The sequence below is a fragment of the Petaurus breviceps genome, unplaced genomic scaffold (assembly GCF_028583685.1).
Source record: "Petaurus breviceps papuanus isolate PSGF00001 unplaced genomic scaffold, PetGlider_PUasm1.0 91133, whole genome shotgun sequence".
Taxonomy (NCBI): Eukaryota; Metazoa; Chordata; class Mammalia; order Diprotodontia; family Petauridae; genus Petaurus; species Petaurus breviceps.
This window is the reverse complement of record NW_027187419.1, coordinates 61,065,465-61,075,231: the sequence shown is the minus strand read 5'-3', so window position 1 is coordinate 61,075,231 and position 9,767 is coordinate 61,065,465.

Genomic DNA, 9,767 nt, shown 5'->3' with positions numbered 1-9,767 from the left:
CTATATGAATAAGCATTCCCTTTCTTAGCTGAGACTATAAGGAAGCCAGTCAAGTTAGAAGGTTGAGACAAGGAGGGAAAGCATTCCAGGAATGAGTAATAGCCAGGAAAATCAGGTCACTGGTTTTCTGATGTGACTGTAAAATTAATGGTCCACTAGGAGCAATCAAGGAAGGCTTTATGGAAGAGTTGGCATTGGAGGTGGACTCAAAAATATTCCCTACTGTGATACCACAGTAGATTCAGTGCAGTTCAGTGCTGAAACAGGATTCATTCCTTACAGATGACAAAGTTCTTCAGAAGTTCTTATTTGTGAATGTCATGTTGGTTACTTCACACACGAGCTATTATAGAGCCTCCCATTGGGAAATTCCCCACAGCTGGGGCTAGGGACATGATTGGGGTTCCATAACATATGGAACTTTCTTCTTTCCAGAATCCTCAGGGATCTCTCCCTGAAGAAAATCAGGATCTGCTGTCTTCTTTAGAGAAACTGCAAGTTGTTTCCCTGGTTCAGCTTTTCTCACTTTGCATCAGTTCACATAAGACTTCCCATGCTTCTCTGTATTTACCATATTCATTGTTTCTTACCATACAGTCATATGCCACTACTTTCATGTATTGCAATTTGTTTAGCTCTTTCCAATGTTTGTTACTACAAAAAGTGATGCTATAAATATTTTGGTATATATGGAAACTTTCTATTTTTTTGTCATTAACCTCCTAGGAGTATATACCTACTAGTAGAATGTCTGGTTCAGAGGGTATAGATACTTTAATCACTTTCTTCACATAATTTCAAATTTCTTTCCAGAATGTTCATACCAATTCTCTAACCTTATCTGACAATACTATCCCATCATTCACTGAAGTTCCAACCACACTGTATTCCCTAAACTTAGTCCTGCCTTTTCCTTTACTCTTGTATTTGTTTACTTCCTCTTGATCTGAAATAAATTTTCGATTTATTGTTCAATTTAAAGCCTTCCCTTCCTTAAGAGTCCAGTGGTGCTACCTCTTTTGTGAAAATGTCACCAGTTTTCCTAGGTAAAAGTGATTTTTAGCATGGTCCAATGACCACAAGGACTAGATTTGGAGTCTAAGAAATAATGATGACAATGATGATGATGAGCAGGAGGAGGAGGGGGAGATATTTATAAAGCAATTTAAGGTTGACCAAGCACTTTACATCTGTTATCTTGTTTGGTTCTCACAACAACCTTGTGAGGTAAGTGCTATTATCCTCATTTTATAGATGAGGAAACTGAGCCTGAGGGAGGTGAAGTGTCTTACCTAGGGTTACATAGCTAAGTAAGCTTATGGAGAAAAACTTGAATCCAAGTCTTCCAAGACTCCAAGTCCAGCATTCTACCCATTGTGTGACTTAGTTGTCTCTCCTATTGAGTTCAAATCCTGATTCTACTTCCTATTGTCTGCAACTTTGTGTAAAAGTGACTCAGTCTCTCTGGACTTTAGCTTCCTCTCTCCAAAATGACTTCTGATAATCATTCCAGCTCTGTGTCAAGGATCTTTTTCTTCTCCCTTCAATCTCTGATATCACCCCGACCTTCCCTGTATACTCTCTATATTTCTAATTTGTATTATAATTATTTGTGTATATATTTTATCTGTCTAGTAGAGCACAAGCCTTTTGAGATTGTGGGCCATATTGGTTTTTATCTTTGTGCTCTTAGTCAAGCACAGTGCCTTGCAACTTAATGATGCTGAATTTAAGTGAGTTGGAAACTGACTGCCAACAACAGGGACACAGACATCTATTATCAAAGAGAGGGCTCTAGAATAGTAAGGATGGATGAAGGCTAAGGATGTCTGCCTTAGTGTTGGGGGTTTAGTGAGGATGGCTCCAGTGAGGATGGCTCCTCCAAGAGCTTCCCTGTGTGGGATCAAGTAAAGCAGCAGCTGCATGTCAGGTGGCTGTAGACTAGTAAACCAATTAGAAATGACCTTAATCTCATCAAATACTGACAGTGGTAGATCAGAACTAAGTCAGACATACATGTAAAGTTAGGCCAGGTGATACTCTGTGGCTCCTAAGTATAAAACTCTTACCTGTTTCTAGCTTGCACATTGAATTTCTCACCCTGTAATAAAGAACATTTTGTAGTCTGAATGGCTAGACAGACATGAAATGTTCTGATGATCTACCTCTGACAGGAATAAAAAGTATAAAGGGACTAGGAACTCCTAAAGCCAACGTCCTTGGCCACTGATTACTCACATAGTTGTGGCAGAAATGACTAGCGTTCTAGGAGGATTCTTCAGAGGGCCTCCTTTCTGATTTTGTCCCAGAATCAACATTGATAAGCAGAGTTTGAACACTTGAGAATTTATTTTTTGGTTGTTGCTAGTTCTAGAGCAAGAAGACTTTCACAAGCTTTATATAGCTCCAAATCCTTTGACTTGGGCTTAGAAAGAGGTCAGTACATTTAAATATTGGGGAAACCTCAGGGGAAAAAAGTTAAGGAATTAACTTGAAAGTAGAGTTGAAAGTATTAAGGATAGTTTGGGACTGGTGAAAACCTGTGGCTTCAATGCTTAAGTTACTACCTCTGTAGCAGGACTAGTAGGTGAGCCAATGGATCATATTGCCAGAAGCCAAGGAATTTTAGCATTTTGGATCCGAAGGAACTTGAGACCAACTAATTCATTATCATTTAACATGTGAGAAAAGTGGAAACAAAAGGAGAATGAGTAGTAACCTGTTCAAGGTCATGAATGCTAGCAGCCTAACTTAAACCTGAATCTATGTCATATTGGTCTCAGTTTGATACTTTTCAGATATGTTGCTCTTATTTACTACCAACATTTTCTTCTTAATTATTTTAAGTATATCACAACATTAATGATAACATTTTTGGGGGAGGCAATGGGCATTAAGTGACTTGCTTAGGGTCATACAGCTAGTAAGTGTCTGAGGTCAGATTTGGACTCAGCTCTTCCTGACTATAGGGTTGGAGCTCTATCTACTATGCCACCTAGATGCCCCCTCCCCCCAACCATTTGTTTTAACTATTTTAAATACATCACAACATTGTTGATAACATTTACAGATAATTTGTGGCTGTTTTTTTTTGGAGGGGAGAAGGCAGGGCAATTGGGGTTAAGTGACTTGCCCAAGGTCACACAGCTAGTTTTTTTGTGTGTGTGTTGTGTCTGAGGCTGGATTTGACCTCAGGTCCTCCTGAGTCCAGGGCCAGTGCTCTATTCACTGTGCCACCTAGCCACCCCGATTTGTGGTTGTTTTCAAAAGGAAAGGATGATCTGGTGAATGCCTAGTCCCATTTCGATTTTTTTTTACAGAATTTTGACTAGTAGATTGGAATTTTTTGCAGGGGGGTGCATAGAACACTTGGATTCATTTGTTTCATGGGTAGCAATGGGAAGTGTGTGCTGAGTGTAACTATACTACATAACCAACAAAGGACTAGTCAGAAGAACAGAAGTAAAGGAGGCAATCAAGGAACTATAAGGCAGAAGGAGAAAGAGGGATGACAGGTAGAGAACCAGAGTGTTCCATTGGTCCCCTTGTGACATCAGAAGGAAGCAAGGACCTCCATGAGGACATGAATGAAAATCACACAGAATGGGCAGGCAGGGATAAGTTGTGATATCCATTACTGGAGGAAACATCCACTTGATGAAGTCATGGGTTCATTTGATTATTTCAGTCAGTCAACATATCTAATGTGGTTAAATGTAAAGTCTTATACTTGGATATAAAAAATATATCCTGTCCCATAAAGACAGGATAAAGGGGAGCATGGCTAAATAACAATTGATGTGAACAAGACCTAGCAGTGTTAGCGGGCTTCAATTTTAGTGAGTCAGTGTTGTGGCATGACAGCCAAAGAAAAATTAACACCCATAAGGGAGGAGGTAACAGTCCTGTAGCAGTCAGGAAACTACTGTGTTATTTCAGTTCTGGGTGCTACATTGTAGGAAGGATATGAGCAAGGTGGAGCAAGATGTGAACAGTGAACAGGATGGCAAAGTAATTTGTGACCAAGTCTTTGAGGATTAGTTGAAAGAACTGAGGATATTGATACTGTTGTCATCTAATCCATATTCATTCATCCTTTCCACAAAGTTACCAAGAAATAATGTTCAATGGTTTGCTAAAATCTGGGTAAAAAAATTTTCTAATTTACTAGTATGGGAAACTTATGTATAGTATCTATCTATCTATCTATCTATCTATCTATCTATCTATCTATCTATCTATCCATTTATCTATATCATTTTAGAGGTCAGAAGACTTGGTGGTGGTATGTATATGAGTGTGTGTGGTGGGGGTTGATTGTATACCACGTGTATTTAAAAAGTAGCTCTATTATAGATGAGTTAGCCTTAGTCTGCTTGTCTGTCTACATTCATGCCCTATTCATATCCTGGTTGAAATCATCTATTGGCAACCAGGTTATCTTCCTCCTTTCTCAAGGAGTTTAGTACTTAGTTCAAAGTCTTCTCCCTCTCCATCTTAACCCCTGTTTGCCCTAACACTTGGGAACTTCAGGGTATATACTGATGCCTCCTCAAACATCTTGACTTCAAAGTTTATTTATTACTACCATGACCTACCTCTTTATTCCTTTTAAGCCACACATAAAGATGGTCACCCATTTGACCTCACCACCTTTGTAGGTAGCCTTTTTTTAGCCATCTTGCTTTTGTCTATTGTTCATCTCATAGATAAAAATCACCCCAGTGTGAGGAGTGTGAAAATAATCCCTGATTAATTTGTTCTATATGGCTGAAAATATTTTAAGCCTAGGAAAAGATCGAGGGCTGTCTTCAAGGTCACAAAGCTAGACTCTGAAATAATAAAGAAAAGTCTTCAGAGCTAATATGTTTTTCTTCTAGTTGCAGGTTATTAGACCTATTCTCAAAATAACCTGCCTCCTATCCCCCTGCATTCCAGACCTACCTGGACTTACCTATTATGATAATCTTCTTTTTTAAAAGTAGCAGTGAAAAATCACTTGAAGTTTTTTCTTTTTTTTTCTTTCATATTAAGTTTTTTTTGTGGTTTAAGACAGTAATCAGAGGGAGTGGATGTCAACAGTCTTCCTTTCTATGATAATCATCTGAGAAGTGGTTATCATATTTCCTTTTATCCTTCTAAAATAATTACTTGAGGGAGAGGTCATTTCTTTGAAAGTCTAAAGGTCACTTCTCAATAAAAACCAAGCAAAGATATTTGTTAAAACATCCTGCAATATCTCAACTTTTATGAATCAGTACATTCCTCTATGGGCAGTTTGGTTATATATAAATGTCTATAAACACATACACACTTACACATACACATATATACACATACAACACATTATATATTATCTCATTTGATCCTTATAACAACCCTGTGAAGTAGGTTTTAATATATAATATATATTTATAGAAACATTATATTTGTATATGTGTCTATGTATACATGTACACACACACACACACGCACACACACATATATATATATATATATATATATATATATATATATACAGAGAAAGTTTTCTTTTGTGTATAGTCTTCTGCCATTAGATTGTAAACTCCTTTACAGCAGGAACTGTCACTCCTTTTCGTTTTTGTATTCCTATATCCCTAGCACTTAACACAGTTTTTAGCACATAATAAGGTTTGCAAGTGCGTGAGTGCATGTGCATGTATGTGTGTGTGTGTTCGTGTGTGTGTCCCACATAAAATTTGCCTCATAGGGTTGACAGAGTTGTGAGGATCAAATAAGATAATGTATCTAAAGCACTCTGCAAATCTTAAAATGTTAAATAAATTCTAGCCATTATTATTATATTAATTTTACTTTGGTTAAGAGTTATTTTCTTCCTTTTTTCAATCCTGCTGAGGATGCAAGAACAATTTTATGTTCCTCCCCCTCCCATCCCTAGAAAGAAGCTTTAAACCACTGTGTTTGCTCGTTTTGTTTTGTTGTTAGCAATATTTCTTTGTTTTTATGTTAAACCAGTCTAATCCAAAGCAGGAGGATGGCAAATATTTAAGATCCTCTTGCTTATAGATGTAATTAACTAATGCTTACTAAAAGTAGGTAAAGATTCTCTACTAAGTATTATACCAATTAATTTCTTATATGCCCCTTGTATACATAGATACCTTATTATTTGTATGATTTTATTTAGAAAAAACCATTCATATTAGAATAAGAGAATATATATATATATATATATATATATATATATATATGTATATATTTCTTTGTACTCTGGTTTTGTTAAAAAAAACACCTCAGTGATTATTGTTCATCATTGATCTTAAATTAATACAGATGATTTAGTTTCTACTTGCTCCCATTTTTGGGAAAAATTAAGAGCTCACAGATAAAGCACACTTTTTTTTTTGCTTTTTAGAAAAGGGGAAGGCAGGAGAATTGGGGTTAAGTGACTTGCCCAAGGTCACATGGCTAGTTTTGTGTTAAGTGTCTGAGGTTGCATTTGAACTCAGATCCTCCTGACTCCAGGGCCAGTGCTCTATTCACTGTGTGCCATCTGGCCGCCTCTATAAAGCACACTTCTGAAAAAATTTCCTAGCCTAACCTGGGTCTAAAGGAAGATAAGAAAATTTTTTTCATGGAGCCAGGCTTCAGGACTACTATAAAGTTACATTTCTAGTTTGCACCCCATAAGCCTCATATGATATAGATTTTAGAAACAAGGTAAGACAGATAGTAACTTCATACCCCCCATAAGGAAATAAGACCTATAATGTACATAAGGACTAAAGTTCCACCCTTAGGTTACTGCTTTTTTTTTTTTAAAGTCGAATGCAGGTAGTTAGGTTCAGCAGTGGTCAGAACCAGATATACCAGGTTTGTGGAAAATAACCCTAAATGGAAGTGTCCCAGATCTAAAAAAGTAGCTGTGTTCCTCCATCTTCTAATTCTCCTAATGAAAAAATGGATGATATGCTTCAGAACCTTTCCCCATCTTTCCCCATTTTATCCTCTTTTGTTCCACTCTCTGATGAAAAGGTGGTTCTACTCTTAGCCAAGTCTGACCCCTTTACTTGGGCCCTTCATCCTTTCCCTTTCTATTCTCCAGAAATTTGCTCATGATTGATTTTCGGTTAAAAGCAAGCAGGGATTTTTGTTGACGTGTTGCAATATTCCAAATTTTACTTATCACTACATTCCTCTATGGGCAGTATGGGCAATCTTCTTCCCATTCAAACTTCTAGAGGACAAGGACTGTTTTCAGTTTTTTGGTTTGTAACATTGTTTCTCTGGCTTCTGCTGTTTTAAGGCCAGTTCTGTTACATTGCCCCATCCCTATAACCCAGGGTTCTCTGAAAGGGTTGGAAGATTAGGCTCTTCTCCCGCATTGGCTAAAGCTGGAATGAATTGTGTTCCCCAGTTTGTGGGGCAAGTGAGTTCCACTGACTCACTTAGTTTAGCTTTTACAAAGGAATATTTACTTCAAAGGTATAATATGAGAAAACATACAAACATTTTCCCTAGCACCTAAGAGCCTAATGCCTCCTACACCATCTCAGTCTCTAGGAAGTTTCAGTTCTTACCTAGAATTAATCCCACCAAATTCAAGTCTCTGCCAACTTCTGGCCTGGAGTGCTGTGCTCCACTCAGCTGCAGCTCAGTTTTTTGGGTCTGGAACTCCACTTCCTGTACCTAGAACTGAAAAGGACAAATGAAACAGCCCCAAATTCCAAGCCCATTTCTTGGGGCCTCATGGCCTATAGAGGAGAGGGAGGTATACCTCAGGTGTGCCTCCCCCTCCCACTCCCATCCTCCCTTACTTCATAGTGTCATCTTCTGTGAGTGAATTAATCCATTCCTAGATGCAAATGCTGGAAAAGGGGACAACAGTAATTCCAACTATATAGCCAATATATGGGCTGCTCCCAACCACACGGTAGGCCAATTCAGAATGTTCAAGCATGCTCTAGTTCTCCTGTCTCTCAGAAGCAAGTCCCAAGCATTTCCCACATATGTGACACGATTTTCATTAGTCTGGGCATGTGCCAAACCTCCATTATACTCGTGTTCCCAGCTCTTAGCACACTCCAGCACATAGTAAGCCTAATTTAATAAATGCTTTATCCTTGATTGATTTTGTGAGACCTCTATCCTGATTTGTCTTCTACCTGCCTGACTGCTATTTCTCAGTCTCTCTTCCTGGATCATCATTCATGTTGCATAACCTAACTGCAGTTCACTGACAAGATTATTTTCTGGGCCTTCTCTATCTATAGTTCTTCCTTTGATGATATTTTGGGTATAGTTCCAAATTTCTTGTGAATGGTTGCATCATTTCATAGCCCTATCAACAGTGCATTAGTCTGCTTGTTTTTCCACATCTCCTTTAAAAATGTCCATTTTTTATTTTTTGTCATCTAGAACCTGAGTTGTTTTAATGTGCGTTTCTTCTTTTGAAAACTGTCTATTCATAGACTTTGATCATTTAACTATTGGGGAATGGTTCTTGTTCCTTATGCTTGTATCATTTTCCTACATGTTTTGGATATCAGAACTTTAGCAGAGAAATTAGCTTCAAGGATTTTTTTTTTTGCAGTTAACTGTTTACCTTCTAATTTTAATTGCATTAATTTTGTTTGTGCAAAATCTTTTTAATCTTATAGCCTACTTTTCCAGATCTATTCTCCATTAAAATGTTATCAACATATTTTTATTTTATATCACTTGCATTTTCCAATATATCCTTCTACTTCCCCTTTGGAGAGAATTGTCCATTATAACAAAGAATAAAAAAAACAGTTCAATAAAATAAATCAGTATATTAATCAAGTCTGGCATCATATTCAGGGTTTCACCCATAATCTTCCTCTTTTGCAATGAAGGAAGGGAGGCTTATTTCTTCATTCGCTTTTATTCACTCTTATGCTCCATCAGTACCTCATATTCACTGCACTGAAATTCCATCTTCTGCCATGCAGTGTTTTATACATTTCCTTACTTCTACCTCTTAGATTTCCTAGGTGTCTCCAGACTTAACTCATGAGCCACTATAGAAAGCCTTTCCTGTCTTGATTGTTGCTGATTTCTCCTTCCTCAAATGTTCTTGGAAATATGTGTTGAGAGTAGGGAATATTAAGTGTGAGGTAAGGTTGGAAAAGGAGGTTGGAGCTAGAGGGCTTTGAAGGGTAAGGCCAAAGAGCTTTTGCTTTATTTAATAGGCATTGAAGGAATCACTGAATAGGGGAATAATGTGATCCAGGTTGTATATTAGGAAGACCAACTTGGTAATGATGTATAGATGGTTTAAGAGAAGACATTAGAGTATGGAAGCCAGATTAGGTTAAAAATCAAATTAACAACCATTTATGGATTTTCTACAATGTACAAAGTACTTTGTTGGATTGTATTTGATTACAGAGAACAATTTTTTTTCTAATGTAATTCATCTCATATGCTATAATGGAAGTGATATGGAAATTGACTTCTTAGCAAACTTTAAATATCTTTGGCCCATTATTTTAGGGACAGTTATTCAGTTGAGAACAATCTCTATATACCAGACACTGAACCAGGCAGAACCTTGTCTTGCCCCCCACCTTCAAATTACTTCTGTAAGCTAGTATCAAAAAATAAAACAGACCTTTAAAAAAAATACAGGAATTTACTGGATAATTTGAAGTGATTAAACTAATTCCCTGGAACAAGAAAAATTAAAGCTGAGCTGCCTGAAATGAAGGATAGATTTTCAAATGATGCACTTTAAAAATAGAAAGAAGGAAAGAGTTCCA